General features: G+C 44.1%; 1 protein-coding gene and 1 long non-coding RNA gene across 2 annotated transcripts in view; one reads left to right on the forward strand and one right to left on the reverse strand.

Moving 5' to 3' along the window:
• CAV1 (caveolin 1) overlaps positions 1–18,307 on the reverse strand; it is a 40,856-nt gene that overhangs the window by 7,450 nt on the left and 15,099 nt on the right. The window lies entirely within an intron of this gene.
• On the forward strand, positions 10,269–15,139 carry LOC311629130. Its single transcript, XR_014796151.1, has 3 exons — positions 10,269–11,203; positions 11,512–11,793; positions 11,998–15,139. It is a non-coding gene; the product is annotated as an uncharacterized lncRNA (long non-coding RNA).

Genomic DNA, 18,307 nt, shown 5'->3' on the forward strand with positions numbered 1-18,307 from the left:
TTCTAAGAGACACTGATGTAAAAGCTATCTTTGTGTGAACTGAGGAGAAGTGTCCCTTTCACAGCATGAATTGGGATGTTTCCATACATTTATTCAAGGTGAATAAAACAGGAGGGAATTATAAAATATCTTCGTTGTATCTTTTGACATATGTTGAAAATGCACTGAACCCAACAAAGTTCTGTTAATGATCAATCATTCCAGGTAAAGGCAGTTCAGCATTCCACAGCAATCTGAGTGTAGTGGCTTCAACAGATTCATAAATACTTAAGGCTGAAGGGATCCTTAAAGAAATGGAGTTTCATCTGAGATAGAAACATTGATGGCCAAAGCTGTCAGATGACTGGATCGAGGATACCTTCCCACGTAAAGGCAGACCCAGGATTGGAATTCAGGCTTAGGAACAGTCCTGGGCTCTTCACTCCTGCCTCGGCTACCACCACGCATCTCCTATCAGCCTGGCTGCTACCTCCCACAGTCAATGCAAAGGGCAGTGAGGCTTGCTTGCCTCTCACCTTAGACACCATCTTGTTCTCAAGGGGCCCTGCCGGTCTATTGTTGAATGGATGGTAGTGTCTTCTTTCTCTGGCAATCCCCAGGGTGCTCACGGCTCCCATGCAGCCGTGGTGAGATTTACTTCCCCTCACAAAACTATCAATCTGACGTTCTATTTGCTCAGGGACTCACTGCTCTGATACTTTACAGGAGGGCATGTCTTTGCTGGACCTGAACTTCACCGGCTTACTTAGATTTGGAGCAGAACAGGAATTAGAAATTTGATTAAAAACAAGCAAACAAAACACCCCCAAACAAACAAAAACACAGAAGTGCATTGCCATTTAGTTTCTTAGAACGGGATCCCTCAGATGAGGTTGAGCTACTGGTCCAAGAACTGATTTTCTGTCCTGAAGTCTACGGAACAAGTTGTCCTTCTGGCAAAAATCATTATGTAGCTCAAGATCAAAGGCATAAATGTGGCTTTAGTGAAGTCTGTGTCTTAATAAATGCTTTATAAGGAGTCAACAGTTTATATTACTAGATTTTTATAAATGACATTAAATACCTTTGTGCAACCTTGACTTACGAAGTTACAAATTCAGAAACATAAATTAACAAAAATCTAGCCGCAGACGTCAGGAAAAGCAATCTTTCTTGTTGTGTTTTGGTAATACTGGGCTAATACAGTAAATCTCAGAAGATTTCATCTTGTTAAATATATCTGATGGCAATATTTTAAAAATATTTTATATATAAACTCAATATTAAAAAAAAGGCATGGGGTCATTTTTTTGTCTAAAAAAATCTAGACACTTTATTTCAGAATGAGAAATTTTTTAAAAAGGAAACTTTAAGTACTAGAATCTCATAAGCAATGATGCTTGCAAATTCTGTTTCTACGAGAAGATACCTTTTTAGATTTTCAGTGGAAATTGTGATTGTATTGGATATATGGACATATAAATAACAACACACAAGATGTTTACTGAAGACTTGGGGGTTGTCTGTCCAACATCCACAGTTCTACTTATTATATTTGCCCAGTATCTTCATCATCCAAGTAATAGAAATAATTCTCTGATTTCTCAGATAAGTCATAGTTGGTTTAGATTACTGTAGTAAAGTTAGTCTCCCTCATGAGTGATTGGTTTATGGTAAGCACGGGACCTAGTTCTGGCCAATGAGATCTAAGTGGATATCTGTTGAATGGGATTTCAAACAAAGCTTTATCTTCCTTACGAAAGAGACAGAAACATATAGTGTGGACCTTTGCTTCTTTAATCCTGCTTAGAATATGACATAGAGCCTTAATGTACAGAAGTCATCTTGTGACTTCCTGGTGACATGCCTGAATAAAGGCCAAGAGAAGAAAAGGCGCAACATTTGCCATTATCAAGATGTAAAAACAATGACAGTACCTGTTCATCTCAAGATTTGTCCTTATATTGCCTAGTTTTAAGCCATAGCTATTCAGATTTTTTGTTACTTATAGCAGAAAGCATTCCCACGTGGTACAGAGCACTCTTTCCTATTGGTTGGCAAAAAGTGTACAGCAAGTTCAATGTCTAACCTCAATGAATCTTTTCAACACTACTAGACCAGCTATTTTCAACCTTTTTCATCTCATGGCACACATAAACTAATCACTAAACTTCTATAGCACACAAAAAAATATATTTTTTGCCAATCTGAAAAAAAAAATTAGGTATAATTTTGACTCATTTACACCAGATGGCTATTGTTGCCATTTTTTAAATTTTGACAATCTAAAGGAAAACAGGTCTGTGTCCCTGACATGGTATTGCATGTTTTAAAAATTCTTGGGGTACACCGGTTAAAAGACTACTATACTAGACTTTCTTCCAGAATATGCTGCCTGAAATGTATGAAAAAATGTTTCCTTTAGATTGACATTTAGTTTTAGTAAAAAATAAAGAAGATGACAAACTCACTATGGAAGAAACAAATGAATGTATTCTGTAACGGCATCTAAGATGGCTCCCAATGGTTTCCCCTCCTCCACTTCCCGGTATTCATGACCGATGTAATGCGCCCCTTTACTGTGTGCTGGTGGGTGTCACTTCCAACGTCAGGTTATAAAAGTCTGTGCACCCATCTTATGTCCTTCCTTGTTCTCTAGGGAGCTTGCTCTGCTAGAAGCCGGCTGCCACGTGGCCATTGTCCTATGGGGAGGAGGTCTGTGTGGGAGGACGGAGGGAGAGCTCTGGCCAACAACCAACGGTTGAGAAGCTGAGACCTTCAATCCAACAGCCTCTTCCCGATGGCCCTGGCCTGCCTCCAGCCCTGACCTCTTGATTGCAGCCTGTGGGAGGCCCTGATCCAGACCACTCAGTCACGTCCACGCAGATGATAAATGTTTGTTTTTTCAAGTCGTTCCATTTTAGGGTAATTTGTTACACAGCTATAGAAAACTAATACAATTAGCAGAGCAACCACTTTTATCCTTAGAATCATTTTTTGTTTTCGATGTTCTCACTCTTTTCTACTAGTGGATTCGGTTTTCATGCGCTCTTGTGCAATACCATATGAAAATGTATACAATGAATGTGCCCAAATACCCAGGAATGTGGTTCTGGGGCAAAGTCCAGAAATATATGAGGAGGAAATACAGCATTTTTAGCTTTCTGCCGTTCACTTCAAACAGAATATTGGAAAAATTTTAGGCCATTGGTAGTGCAATTAGTTCATATACCTAAAGTGGCATAGGTGATTGTATCCTGAGATATGCACCAAAGACTAAGAGCCAGCTCCTTCTAGAAAATCCATCGTGAATATGGACTTCTGACTGTAACACCCGGGCACAGGGCCCTCGGTTCCCAGTGGCTCTCAGCAGGTACAGTGTGGCAAAGGATCAACCTTGGGTGGGAGTGGGCGGTGCCTGTCAAAATGCAGATGCTTAAGCCCCATTTCAGATTCAAATCAGATTCTCGAGAGGGGGGGCCAGGGGGGGGGTGTCTATATTTTTAACAAAATTTTTCCTTTTTTTTTTTTTTCCAAGCGAAAGTTGAAAGTATGCCAAGCTCTTTTTCATTTAGTGACAACTCCTTTTTTTTTTTTTTTTTTTTTGTCTACACTGCTCCCTCCTCTCTGCCTCAAAGCAGGTTTGCTTTCTGCTTCTTTCTGGGAGCTCCTCCTGTGCTGGATGGCATCTGGAAGTTGGTGAATAATGAATGGACATTCTCTTTGAAAAGCTTTCCCTAATTTAAGCCTATGAAGCTGTATCATTGGAAAAGGATGAAGACTACGATTTCTTATGGAAAACACACCAACTGGCGATAGAAATCCTGATTCATTTTCATATAAACAATATGCATGTTTGGAAAAAAAAAAAAATCAAATACGCACTTCTAAAATCCCAAGGTACGAATGTACCAAACCCAGTCCTACAGGAGGGATTCCACATTTCAACACCCCCTCGCTGCTCCCACGCATATTTCCAACATGTGGAGCGGCCTTTGAAGTCCATGGAATAAATGTGTGTGTGTGTGTGGGGGGGGTGTGCTAGCACAATTAAATGTTTCCAGAACCCAGAAAGTCTGCTCTAATGCCCATGTGTTTTGTCGGGGGGCAAGGGCAGATGTCCATGTGTTTACTGGGCCAAACTGGCTCCACCGGGGCTCACAGCCCTGCTGGAACAGGCAGCCTGGATTGTGTTGTTGATGCCTGTGTTGCTTGGATTCTCAGAGGATCCACAGGCAGTCTTAGCAAACCTGGGAACCTGGGTGGCAGCCCTGGCATGGTCATGGGCTGCCTGGAGGTGGCAGGTACTAGGCACATGGCCTTGCACAAGAGTGCATGCCTCTGGCTTAAGGAGAAGGAAGAGGGCTGGGTTCCAAGCAGGAGAGGGGGAGATGGAGGTCTTTGTCTCCCTCTGTGAGCAGGAGCAGAGGGTTGGGTGCAGGAGGAGTGGCCCTCAGGGGTCTGCAGTCCTTTCTGGGCCTCCAGCTGGAAGCACCGAGTCTCGCCCTTTGGACTGGCCTCCCTCTTGTTGCTTTCCAGACATAACAGAGGCTTTAGAATGAAGCCTAATAAATGGTGGTTTATGTTTCTGGTGCCCACGCATCTGCTTCTCTTCACAAACTCGAGAAGTTCTAGGTTAATCTCACAATAAGAATGAAAAATAGTCTTTTATTTTTCCACTAAGGAAAGATTCACTTAACTAATAAATGGCTGGAGCAAACCAGAACTTGGGGCAAGTCTGTGCACTTGTACCCATCTTGGTACCCTCTGAGATACCTAGTAGTGCTATACACTATTACTTAACAAATAAATATTTCTTCAATATGTATAATATTTTAGGACAGCTGCGTGTCTACTGTAAAGGCATAGTCATACATAACATTACACTAATCAACCTATTATCTCTTATGAATTTTTTGCCTGGTATCTCAAGTTTTCTTTAATAATTTTTTGGCATCCCATTTTATTCAAAATGACCTTATTTACCAGAGCTCTGCAATACCATGACCATTCTGACCAAAATTAAGTGTAGAGTTGGTTATCATTTAGGAGACTTGGAGTGCTCACAAAAGAGGGGGAAATTCAAATCAGAAGTCTTCACCTTCGGGAAAGATTATCTAGAAAACATTGAGGAAAGCATGTTTTTGCTTGCTTGGGTTTTGTCCCAATGATCTGAATAACTACTGTTGTGTAGGCCTGGCCCCAAAGTAGGGGGCCCCCTGGGGTATAATGGGGAGGGGCCTCCAGGAGGAAGCTGGGGTGGAGGTAGAGGAGCAGCTGGGCTCATCCCTGGAAGGCATCAACAGAGCGCCCCATGGGGAAGGGAGAGGGTGAGGAGCGTGAACTTGTTCTCTGGTGCCTCTGTTCTCCACTGTTCTCACGTGTGTGTGTGTGTGTGTGTGTGTGTGTGTATGCCTGTGTGCCCCAGTTCAGGAAGGAAGGCTTACAAGTAATTTGTACTTCAGAATGCATTTGGGTGACTCTTTTCTTTCCTGGCAGTGATGCAGGCAGATGTGCAGGGAAAGGCAGAGCATCACTACCAATTGTCCTTTGGTGTCAGTAATGAATTTTAGGCATCTGTGGGGCAGACTCTTACAGAGGCCTTCGACTCCCAACCCTTTATATCATAGGCCCTAGATGTCTTCTTGAGTGCACATCACATCACATCATGTATGGGAGGACTCAGGTGTTAATTCCTCCATTTTACAGACTCAGGGAGGCTGTAGTCAGTGACGGGATCAAACAGGACTTAGGGCTCTTAGTTCCTCATTTAGTTGTCCTGCCATCACACCAAGCTTTTTCAGGCCATACCTCATTCTGTTTCCTCAACCCTGCTCATTCAAACCTCACACAGGGATTTCTGAATCCGCATGCTCTCCCTTGCCTGCACCAAGCTTCCCATCCAAACCAATAGGAAGTGCCTTCCCTGTCTCAGCAAATGACCATTTCTACCAGGAAAGGGTGTGTGATCCAAGCAAGAGGATGCAGCTTGCCTTCCTCTCTGTTCATTATTATTCTCCCTCCCAGCAACGGCACTCCTCTCTGGCCAGGACTCCTGGACCATTTCACTGACCAGGGTCCCCATTGCCTTCTCTTCTCTCCCTGGGTTTCTCCAGGTTTATCACAATACTAGAGGCCTGGCGCATAAAAATTCACGCACTGGAGGGGGGTTCCCTCAGCCCAGCCTGCCCCTTCTCACAGTCCAGGAGCCCTCAGGTGGGGGAGGCCACCTGGCAATCAGGGGAAGGTGATGCCCCACCACACCTCTGCTGCTGCCACTGCCAGCAGCTCAAGCCTCAGCCAGCCCTGGTTACCTGAGCCTCAGGCAACCCTGGGCAGCTGGGCAGCCACCATCCGAGGCTTACCTGTGCCTCAGACCAGCCCTGGGTGGCTGGGGGCTGAGGGCATTGGGGGATTCCAGAAGCAGGCATGTGGAGTACAGCCTTGCCACGCACCTGCTGCCCCAGCTGGGCTGAGGGGCCTGAGCACTACCATCTTGTGGCTATGAGTGCTGCCATCTTTGAGAGTGTGACAGTCAATTAGCATATCCCCTTCTTATTGGCTGTGGGTGTTGCTATCTTTGTGATGGCATGAAGGTCAATTAGCATATTCCCTCTTTATTAGATAGGATTGTACCCTTTCCTTATTCCATTACTTTAGGGCCAGTGGTTCTGGAACATTCATATACTCAAGAATTTTCTGGAGAATATTTGTTAAAATGAAGATTCCTGGGGTTCTGTAATATGTTCTAAAGCAGGGGTCCTCAAACTTTTTAAAGTGGGGGCCAGATCACGGTTCCTCAGAGAGCTGGAGGGCCGGACTATATGAACTACTAATTCCTACTGTAACACCTCAGCTGCGCTCACTGCCCAAAAAACCTGGCGGGCCGGATCAGACTCCTCTGCGGGCCGCATGTGGCCCGCGGGCCATAGTTTGAAGACCCCTGTTCTAAAGGAAGGGTCAGTTATCTGTACCTTCGCCCCCTCCTTCCCCTTTTGATTCAGGTGGTCTGGGGAGGACACTTTGAGAAACAAAAAGTTGCCTCAGCTTTTATTCTCTGCTAGATGTGAAGATCTGATGGACATAATACTAGGTTTGTTATTGTGTTGCTTCCTACTTTTTAAAAAAAGATGTTTTTATTGATTTCAGAGAGAGGAAGGGAGAAAGGGAGAGATAGAAGCATCAATAGTGAGAGAGAATCATTGATTGGCTGCCTCCTGCACCTTTCCCCCACCCCCTTCCCCACTGGGATCAAGCCTGCAACCCAGGCATGTGCCATGATTGGGAATCAAACCAGGACTTCCTGGTTAATGGGTCGACATGCAACCACTGAAACACACAAGCCAGGGGCTTACTTAATACTTTTGAAAAGCAATTATGTTGACCTGCTTGATAGCAGGAGGGCTGGGTTTGATCCCAGCTCTGCTGTGTTTTCATATGCTACTCCACCTCTCTTTCCTGTTTCTCATCTGTAAAATGCAGCTAAAACAGTACCTACTTCATAGGGTTGTCCTGTGTATTATAATACATAACGTATACAAAATGTTTAGGGCAGTGCCTAGGGCAATGGTTAATGCTACATCAGAAGCTTCTGGCCGATGCGCCTGGCTAGACCAGAAGTGGCAAAGTGTCAGAGATTTCAGGAACAGCGTTGGGAGGACAGAGGCGATCTTGTGGGAAAGGAGAACCTCTTGGCATTCCTGAAATGGTTTCGTGGAGGTGGCTGTTTATTTCTCATTCTGCCTTTAAGTGAGCGAGAAGGATTAGCTCATCTCTAGCAAGTGGGTCAGCCTCCCGGAGTTTATTACAAACAGGAGGCACAAGGCCACCAAATGTGCCCTGGGGCGGAGGATGGTCCAGCTGGCCGTGCACCTGGGCATGTCAGAAAGTGGCACCAGTCCTCTATTTGCTTTGGATTCATTCCTCTTTGCCTTATTTTTCCTTTCCTTTTGTTTGAAGGTAACTACTAGGTTTCTCCATCATTTGTTCTTGGAAAGGAATACGAATTCCTCTAGGGCAGGGGTCCTCAAACTTTTTAAAGTGGGGGCCAGATCACGGTCCCTCAGAGAGCTGGAGGGCCGGACTATATGAACTACTAATCCCTACTGTAACACCTCGGCTGCGCTCACTGCCCAAAAAACCTGGCGGGCAGGATCAGACTCCCCTGGGGGCTGCATGTGGCCCGCGGGCCATAGTTTGAAGACCCCTGCTCTAGGGTTTGTATTATACCTCAAAAATGTAAGTTAAAATTTCCTATTTTGGTAGCAAAGATACACACTCCTAGGTTACATCTAGCCATGCCTTGAATTGGGTCCCCCTCCGGAAGACATGCTGCAGGCCGCATCCCAATCCTCAGAGCCCCAGAGTGGGCTGGGGCCTTGCAGGTGCAATTAGGATGAGGTCACACGGGTGTGGGGCGGTTTCCCCCACCCCCACACAATGTGGCTGGCATCCTGAGAGGGAGAAGGCAGTGTGAAGACACAGGGAGAAGGCCATGAAATTGGAGTCATTCTGCTGCAAGCGAGGGACATCCAAGATTGCCAGCAGGAGCTGGGAAGAGACGAGGAAAGAATTCCCTGACAGGTTTCAGAGGGAGAATTTTGACCTTTTGCCTCTAGAACAGGGAGCCTGTCCACTTCTGTTGTTTTAAGGGACCGGTATGTGTTCCTTTCGAAGGTAATCCTGGGCAATGAATATGTGCTCATCCCTTTGAAATAGCTAAAAACCAGACTCAATGGCACGATGGTATGAGGGTTCCTACTCCTGAGTAGGTGCCCACCTTTTCTATGGGGATCCTAGGCGGGAACCTAAAGCCGCATTTGGTGTACTTCAGATCAGCTGGCCATGGGCCTTCTTTAGGAGCCCAGAACCATCTCTCCTGTCCACACAGTCTCACATTTTTATTATCTCAAAAAGCGGGTGGTGCCCTTGCTGGCGTGGCTCAGTGGGTTGAGTGTCATCCTGTTCATGGAGGGGTTGCTGGTTCAATTCCTAGTCAGGCAACATGCCTGGGTTGTGGGCTGGATCCCCAGTAGGGGGCGTGGAGGAGGCAGCTGATTGATGGTATGCTCTCACATCACTGTTTCTCTCTCCTCCCTCTCTCTCTCAAAATCTATAAATTATTCTTAGAGAGAGAGAGAGAGAGAGAGAGAGAGAAACAGATGGCTCAGTACAAAGCAGGCCGCATACCTTTTGATCCCCTTTTTAATCTTCAGTCTTCTGGTGTCAATTTGGTGGCACTTGTTGATGTTGAGTGTCACCAAACAACTGACATGGAACTGTGAACGGTGCAAAAAATAGGCCACACAAACGCCAGTGATAGCACCATTGAACTTGAGCAGGGCGGAGGGGTCCCTTGGGGAGAACTTATGTTGCTCTCCTTGAGGAAAAATAACTACAGCCCTTCAAAGTTTTGAGAATTATCTTCCCAAATGGAAAAGTCCTGTATTTTTTTTCACCCATTTAAAGTGTTTTTTAATATATTCCCAGTTGTGCAACCATTGCCACAACTAATTTTAGAACATTTCAACACCCCCAAAAGAAACTCTATACACATTACCAGTCACTCCCAGTCAGTCTCCCCCCCCCCCCCCCCCCTGCAGCCCTAGGCAGCTGCATTGTTTAATGCACGGAAATCTTATTTTATCCAAACATACAATCAAAAGGCTTCATCGGGAGGCCTCACAAGCTCACAAAATTCTGTGTTTACACTCGGGAGTTTGTTATTCTTTAAACTTCTGGGTGTGTCATGGGACAAATACAAACGATTACCGCAATAAAGAATATAAAAGCTCTTTTCATTCTATCAAAGATACAAGAAATGGACTTGTCCCCTCCCCACTCCCCCCCCCCCCCCCATTTTCAGGCTGCCATTTGGTCCGCATAGACATTTGAATGGAGCTCCTCAAACACTTTTCATTTCTTTTCAGTTCCTACAGTTCACTTCCTGAGGACAGAGGTCGTTTCCTCCCATTCAGTTAAGTCCAAGCAGGGTTACCAGTAGCTTTGGTCTCACGTCACTACTGGAATATTGTTCCCTTCAGTGCTTTGAGTCTGTTTATTAAACAGAGAGAGAATGAGTGGCATAAATCTCTGCAGGTTTGAACACTGCTTTGCAAGTGAGGAAAAGGATCTACACCGAGGTTCTTGTAAGGTCTGAGCAAAGACCATCACTGCCCACAGCCTCTGCCACAAGTTTCCTCCTCTGAGCTCCACTGGCCTTTCGTCATCAGAGTGAGGGTGGGGTGCTGTCCTGTCCTCTACGCACTAGAAGCCAGTGGAACTGCCCAATGTTCCCTAGGAGGGAATGGGAAGTAATTATCCCAGACTGAAAAACTCTGACCTAGAAAATGAGAATATGATGTAATGAGACAGGCCCTGAAGTGTAGAAATATTTATAGCCTAAAATGCTTGTTTGTTTATTGCAGAAATTTGTTGCTTTTATTACGTGGCCTTGTAAATTCATTCATTCAGTATTTATGAAGCACCTATTTTTAGAGAATGGAATGGTGAAATGAAAAAGTAGAGCCAGGACAAGGGTGATGAACGGCTACATGTCACTGGAAAGGGGGCAGTGCCAGCCACAGGGAGACAGCCTCTGGGGCTGCAGCTCTCCCAGGAATTCCCCTCTGCACTCCCTTACTTTTAAGGTCATAGAGGAAGTCACTTTCTTGCACCTTCCAAGTCACTGACCTCTTGAATTTAGACTGGAATCTTGAATAATTTCTCCTGGGACAATGGCCCCAAGAACTCTCTTGCTTCAGGCCCTTCCCACTTGCTGTTGGTTTTACAAGGATCACTCCTTCCATCATGTTTCACTTGTCTGGGATGTTTGTATTGTCTTAACCTAAACGTTCTTTTTCCAAGATTACTTTCTAGTCCCCACCCTTTTTCTCACCTGGACTTTTTTTTTCTCTTTTTTTTCATCTAGTCTATCACACACATATTGATGTGATGTGGTGTGTGTCTCATTTCCAGGAGCACAACCCTGATAAAATCTTTAGAAAAGAAAGCTCTGAATGTTCATATCTAGCTGAAGGGTAAGTAATTGCATGCATTGATTGCGTTCATTTATTTTAACCCAGTCACAGCAATTTTGGCAACAGCGTGGACAAAAGATGACTGATTAAGTGGAAGACAGATCAATTCAGTTTTTGCTTATCATGAAATGTGGATTCAAATGTACAGGTTTTGACATAGCTTTGCTTAGGGAGCTGATGTTTAGGTCAGCGTTTTTCAACCGCTGTTCCGCGGCACACTAGATGTTGCCTGGTGTGCCGTAGGTGCAGACAAGACAAGAATTTTATAATTTTTCACTATTTTGTTTAGTTAATATTTCATAATAAAGTAATTGTAAAATACTTTCTTTGTGTTTATTTGATTCCTATTCAAGAGAATTACTGTACTTTATATATAGTCAATATAGGCACAGAGTTAAATTTTTTAACATTTTCTAATGGTGGTGTGCCTAGTGATTTTTTTCATGAAACAAGTGTGCCTTTGCCCAAAAAAGGTTGAAAAACACTGGTTTAGGTGGTCTGGAATTCAGACAACTTTATGTTTACAGAATCATACAGCTGGGGTGCCAAGTGATGGGATTAAAATTATACAGGATCCTCAATGCTAAATTTTAGATAAGTCAGAGAAAAACAAACTCTTTACAGCTGGGTAATAGGAAAATCTGCTCAAAGTAATGGTGTTTCTGCCCTGGAGTGCTGAGTCATTTGATCCTATTGCTCACAGATGGCTGTTAAAAGAACTTCAGCCCTGGCTGATGTGGCTCAATTGGTTTGAGCATCATGCCATAAAGCACATGTGTCAAACACAAGGCCCGCGGGCCAAATCCAGCCCGCCAGGCCTTGCAATGTGGCCCGCACCGCGCTGTCATCACTGCACTCCGCTGTCAGTTTATGACATTGTCAGTTTATGACTGTTCAGTAAACCATTCGGCCCGCGATTTAGGCTGGATTTTAGATTTTGGCCCCTTCTCTGATTGAGTTCAACACCCCTACCATAAAGCGTTGCAGGTTTAATTCCAGGTCAGGGAACATACCTAGGTTTTGGGTTCGACCCGGGCACATAGGGGAGCAACCAATTGGTGTTTCCCTCTTACATCGATGTTTCTCTCTCTCTCTCTCTCTCTCTCTCTCTCAATCTCTCTCCCCTCCTTTCTCTCTAAAAATCAATAAACATATTCTCCTGTGAGGATTTAAAAAAATAAAAAAGAACTTCAGAAACGTGGCCCCATGAATTAGGTGAATTTGACAACTGTCAGCATTTAGAAAGTCTGAGCATTTTCTGTCTAGCTAGACCTTTTTAAGACCATCGCTCTAAAGAAAATTGCAAGTAATTATGCACATCTCTGTTAAGTGAACTAAGAATGTCTGGTTACCAAAAACATTACTAATAGCTTGTAACTAACTTCGATACTGATTTTCTGACCCATTTAGAGTTAAGGGCAATAAAAGGGAAGACCACAGAGTTCTGAGCCCAGATGAGAAGAGGACAAGAACCCCAGCTCTTGCCCTTCTTCAGTAGCAAATGCTCCTCTGTGGTGTAGTTGCAGTCAGCATGCATTGGTAGCTCAGTATTTCAAAGACGAGTTCATTAAGCCCAACAGCCTGAACATGGAGACTGAGAATGACAACTGGGAAAGTCTAAGGTCTTTTTCAGCCCTCCATTCTGTTATGAACACGCATCAATCAGAACCAAAGATTTTAGAAGTGAAAGTGACCTAGAGATCTTTAGATTCAAGGTCTTCATTACTCTAGATGTGGAAACTGCTGTCTGGAGGATACAGTGACTCCTCCAAGGTCCAAAGCCACCGTCAGGAGCAGTGTCTTAGAAACTCCCTCTGGGGCTTCGTTTACCCATCGGCTCTGACGAGTGATGGGCACCAGTAAAGCACTTCTCAGTGACTTGGGGTCTCCTCCCTGGGCCGGGCCCTGGAGACACGAAGGACACGTCCTTGTGCCGGGTCCAGGGAAACTTCCTGTGGCCCCTGGCAGCACAGGAGCGCTGACGCACCATTAGGAAAAACAACCAGTGCATGTTGTGAGCTCCATTCTTAGGATGCCTGAGCCTTGGGCTGAGGTAGGAAAGGGCACAGAGATGACATTCTGACACTCTAGCCACCTGATCTTCCTCTTTGGGGACAGAAAGAATGAGAAAAGGGAAAAAACAACAGGACTAGATTATATAAGGGACATGAGTTTACCTCACATACAACAGAGTTCCAGAAAGTTTTTTTTTTTTTTTTTTTTTTGGAATGGGAATTTGAATGACAAATATAATATTCCAATAAAAATGCTTAGTCCCCAAAACGAGAAGTAATAATTTCCTCACTGTGTCCATTATGGTCCTGAAAGTTTTATCATGGCACATGGTTTTATTTATTCTGGGAGTCAAAAACAGACTCCATTCTGGCTGTACATTAGCCTCATCTGGGAAGCTTTCAAAACAGAAAAGAAGAAAAAGAAAAAGAAAAAAAAGAATACATAGGCATGAGCCTCACCATAGGTCAATAAATCAGAATTTCTAGGGAGAGAGCATATACAGCACTCTACATAACACTGCCCAGAGGATCTGCAGCCAGAGTACAGAACCAGTGGTCTCAAGTCACAAATCAGCGACCTCGGCAGAAACCGCACTCTCTTGTGAGTTTAAGCCACAATAGGGTTTATACAGGCTGCAAGGCTGTGTGTGTGTGCAGCGTGTGGGCGGGGCGGGCACGCCGGCCATAAAGACAATGTTTCATGCTGACCTTTTGGTACACACAACGCAGTGTTCTGCTCTCAGATGTTTACCACTTGCCTTCTCAACCACAGCTGCGTTGCCACATAATCCCTCTTTGCCGCAGACACACCAGGTATCTGAGGGAATAGAGGAAAATGTTCATACCGGGGCCTGTGTTAATTATGAGGCTGTGAGTGTTGTTATACACCGAGCTGTAACTGTGGAGGTGGGCTTTGAGAAGGAGGTGGGGTTACACAGACAAGGAAGGGGTTTTAATCTCAACTATTAGAAAAGAACCTCCTGTGGCCCAGTCCTTACCTGGAATCTCTTTTCCCATGTAAATTAACACTTTAAAAAACGGTACATCCCTTCCTCCTTTTTCTTTGTCTGAATGGTGATTGTGCCTGAGCTGTATTTTTCTTGTAAGTCTCATAATAACCTGGCAATAACCATGAGCAGTTGTCACTCCATGCTCCCTTCCAACTCTCCTAACAAATCATTCAGACAGACAATCCTGCCCCAGCCCCAGCTAAGGGTTTCTCTCCATCTCTTATCTCCTTCCTCTTGGTCTTTCCGGCATCTCTACATCCATCATAAGATCAAATTAAGAACCCATTTTAATGTCGAACCAGTAGCAAATACTAGTAGAGAATCTTGTATATGACATTTCTTTGGATCCCATTGTCCTTTTGATTCCATTCATTAAGGCTTCCTTTAAAATACCATTAACTTCGTTAGGTGTTTCATGGTCAAGAACAATCAATAGACTTAGTTCGGGTTCCCTGTTGCCCAAGGGGAATGAAGTGTGGTGGATTCACTTAAGGATGAATTTTAAATAGTGATTTTCATCTCAGAGCTCTTGGTGTCTTGGAAAATGTGGGATTATTACTAGGGCCTTCCATGTCCATTACGCTCACGAAGCATCTTGGTTTTCCACATCACAAGCTCCTACAGAAATGATCACCCTCTTCTCACGCTGGTATTTTTAAATTTTTCATGTATTTACCTATTTGCTTCCTACTTAATATCTCTATGTTTTACTTCTGCTCATAAAACATTACCTTACTTTGTATTAGTCTTTATCTTATTTTTATGGGCTATTTGTAATTTGTCAAAATCACTTGGATGTTTTTTTTTATCACAGACACTAACAAGGTCATTGTAAGTGGTGTCATTTGTAAGTTGAGAGTCCTCTTAACCTGTTCATTCCTGTCCCTGATAAAATAGTAAATGTGCAAAAACTGTGGTCCCGGCTATATCTCAGATAAGAGTCACACCTGGAATTCACATTGCATGTCACCACCTCTTTTGATGGCTACTTCCGATTCCTACCTATTCTTAACTGAATCCTAATCCTGATTTCCTATACTTAGCTTGTTGATACGTAAACTATTTGGGGTCAAATGGACAAGACTTACTTTTATACGTATTCCAATACATTTATCTCCTTTCATAGGAGGTGAGAGAAGGAAAGACATCTGCAAAAGGAGCTAACGGTCCTTTCACTTGGCACAAACATCAATAGTGAAATGAATAACGTCTGACCCCTTTTAGAGGCACTTAAGTATTTTCACCTTTTTTTCCCCCCTGTATTAGAAATCTGACATCTATGTGAGACCACCTCTGAGGTACAAAGAAACTTCTATGTTGTTAAGAGTAGGGGGTTAATGGTCGCCACCTTCCAGCTAGTAAAAGCTCAGAGATCTGTGTACTTCACTTCTAGAAGTAGTAAAGCCAAAATAGAAGGAAGAGACTCAGGGTGTCAAGACTTGTCTCCTTCAGGCTGGGAGGATTTTAGCTTGTCCTTCAGGGATGTCTCCTGACTTAGACATTCCTCTGATGTTTGCCATTGTCTGGGGGCAACATGTCAGGCGTCAACAGGAAGTCTTTTTATGTCTCTCTTGGCAGGGAGTTCTCATGTGGCCCGAGAACCAACTCTCAGCCTTAACTCCTCTGGCCCCAGGGGCAATGCCAAGCAGCCGAATGGCATCTCTTGGAATCCTGGGAATTTGCCTGCCTGGCCCCGTGATACTCAAGGAATTAGCCTTGTCCTCCAGGCCCTGGGATACATGTATTCTCCTAAAAATGGAGACTAAAAACCTTAATAAATATATACACATATTAGAATACCTTTTCTCTTTACATTAGTAAATTGAGCAAATGCTTTTGGATTTCTTTATTCATTGGATATACTTTTTCTTCTAAGATTTTAAATGTGGCTTTGGTAGAGAAAATGGGTAAAAGGAAGACATTTAAAAATGGATCCCACTGTCTTTTTGCTTAGAGGGGACCTCCAGTTCCTTAAAGAAGAGTTCCAGATCACTTCCAGCAGATTCAGTGGGGTATCCCATGCCTGAAACCAATCATTGTGTCACTAATAGAAAGAGGCTGGTCAACCTTGAAGCTCTGAAAGGTCAGAGCCAACCACACCCTACCTAATTGAGACAATAGTAACTGAGGCAACTTCCCCATCTTGTAATCATATAAATCCTTACTGATATGATAATCCGTTTATTACCTGCCTAAGGGCTATGGGTGTTTCCCAAAGCTGCTTAAGGGTACTGGGTGCATCCCATAGCAGCCTCAATAAAAGGGATAGCAAGGCCAGAGCCTAGAGAGTCTTCCCACTGGAGGTTGACTCCCGCCTACCCCCCCCCCCCATTTGTCCCAAATTAACTCTTTTCTAGTCTCTCTCTTCATTTTAGTGTGTGGCCTCCTCCTGAGTGGGTCCTAATCACGCAGGTCATGTTAAGGGTTCCCACAGTATCCGTTTTCTAACGGCAGACAGTGCAGGGTCCTGGGGTGGGCGCCAGGAAGCTTTGAGGAACTTAGACCTGAAGTAGGAAAATAGGAATGGGGAGAGGCAAGGGGTAAGAGAAGAGAATACTTAGAAGGCTTTGATACATGCCAAAATAGAAATAAAAGCTTATGTGGTGGGAGCCAAGAGAAGAGCAGTTCTGATGAGGGCTGTCAGGGAAGGCTGACAGAGGCCCGGAAATCTGAGCTGAGCCTTGGGCGTGGATATGGGTCTGCCAGGCAGGCTCCTTCCATACCCCCTGCCTGGTCCAGAGTGCTCTCTAAATATAGGCTATCCCCCCATAATGTACCCACACACTTTGAATAATTATAAAGGCAAGTGTTTATTAAAATACATCTCATTTTCAAAATTGAGCCATCAGCTGTTAAAATGTGTATATATTTTTGGGGAAACTCTGTGTTTGTTGAATGGCCTTTCTAGGAAGCCCATGATCTGGGAATGAGTCTCATTCCACCTTTGTAACTAGAGGAGGCTGAGGCACTTACCCACAATAGTTTAGTAAAGAATGTCTCTCCCTACTAAAAAGCCTGGTGCTCAGAAACAAGCCAGGAAGAGAGATCGGTTGGCCTAAGCAAAATAACTGGTGATGAAATCCAATGGATGCAATTCCATTTTCTTGACATATTGTGGTATGCCATTTCCAGCTTTTATTATTACTGCTAATAATATAGAAAAGGCGGCCCTAGCTGGTCTGGCTCAATGGATAGAGCATTGGCCTAAGGAAGGGCTCTAGGTTCAGTTCCGGTCAAAGGCACATGCCTGGGGGCATGCAGGAGGCAGCTGATCACTGATTCTCTCTCATCATTGACGTTTCTATCTCTCTCCTCTCTCCTTTCCTCTCTGAAATCAATAAAATCATAATAAAAAGGCAAATAGTGAGACATGATTCACAGGACATTTTAACTGTTCTGAGAGATTCACTTAGCAGTGTAAAATGCACTCTTAAGTCTCTCCCTTACATCTGGCATTTGTTTTTGAGAACAAATAGGTAACAACTAGGGAGGAAGTCTAAGAGAAACCACTTTCAGAACTAAATACCCATTTCTCCCACTAGCACAAAACTAAGGTTTTTCTCAATTGTTCCCTGTTTTCACAACATATTACGATAATGGCACAGATAACTGTGGAAACCCAACAGGCAAAATGAGAAGCTGTTCTTGCCCAGGGCCTGTCAGGACCTGCTTCATTCTCTGGCGCCTCCCCCCTCTCACGCAGGATCAGCTGCGCCCCAGGTGCTGGCCACCCTGGCAATGGGGGTGCTTCAAAAGGCTCGGCGATCCGGCCTCTGCCAGGTGGCTCAGTTGGTTGGAGCAAAGCCCCTTACACCAAAAAAGGCTGTGGTTCGGTTCCCGTAAGGGCACATACCTAGGCTGCGGGTTCTATCCCATTCTGAGCATGTACGGGAAGCAACCAGCTGAAGCTTCTCTCTTACATCGATGTTTCTCTCTCTTTCTTTCTCTTTCTCTCTCTCTCTCTCTCTCTCCCCCCCCCCCTCTCTCTCTCTCAAAATCAATAAACAAACAAATATATTCTCTGTGAGGACTGAAAAAAAAAAAAAAAGTAAAATAAATTGAAACCGGTTTGGCTCAGTGGATAGAGCGTCGGCCTGTGGACTGAAAGGTCCCAGGTTTGATTTTGGTCAAGGGCATGTGTACATTGGTTGCAGGCACTTCCCAGTAGTTTCTAGCTCTCTCTCCCTCTCCCTTCCTCTCTGTAAAAAAAAAAAAAAAAAAAAAAAAAAATCAATAAAAATATATATTTTTAAAAAGTAAAATA

Source organism: Pipistrellus hanaki (assembly GCF_964339955.1).
Source record: "Pipistrellus hanaki genome assembly, chromosome: 10".
Classification (NCBI taxonomy): domain Eukaryota; kingdom Metazoa; phylum Chordata; class Mammalia; order Chiroptera; family Vespertilionidae; genus Pipistrellus; species Pipistrellus hanaki.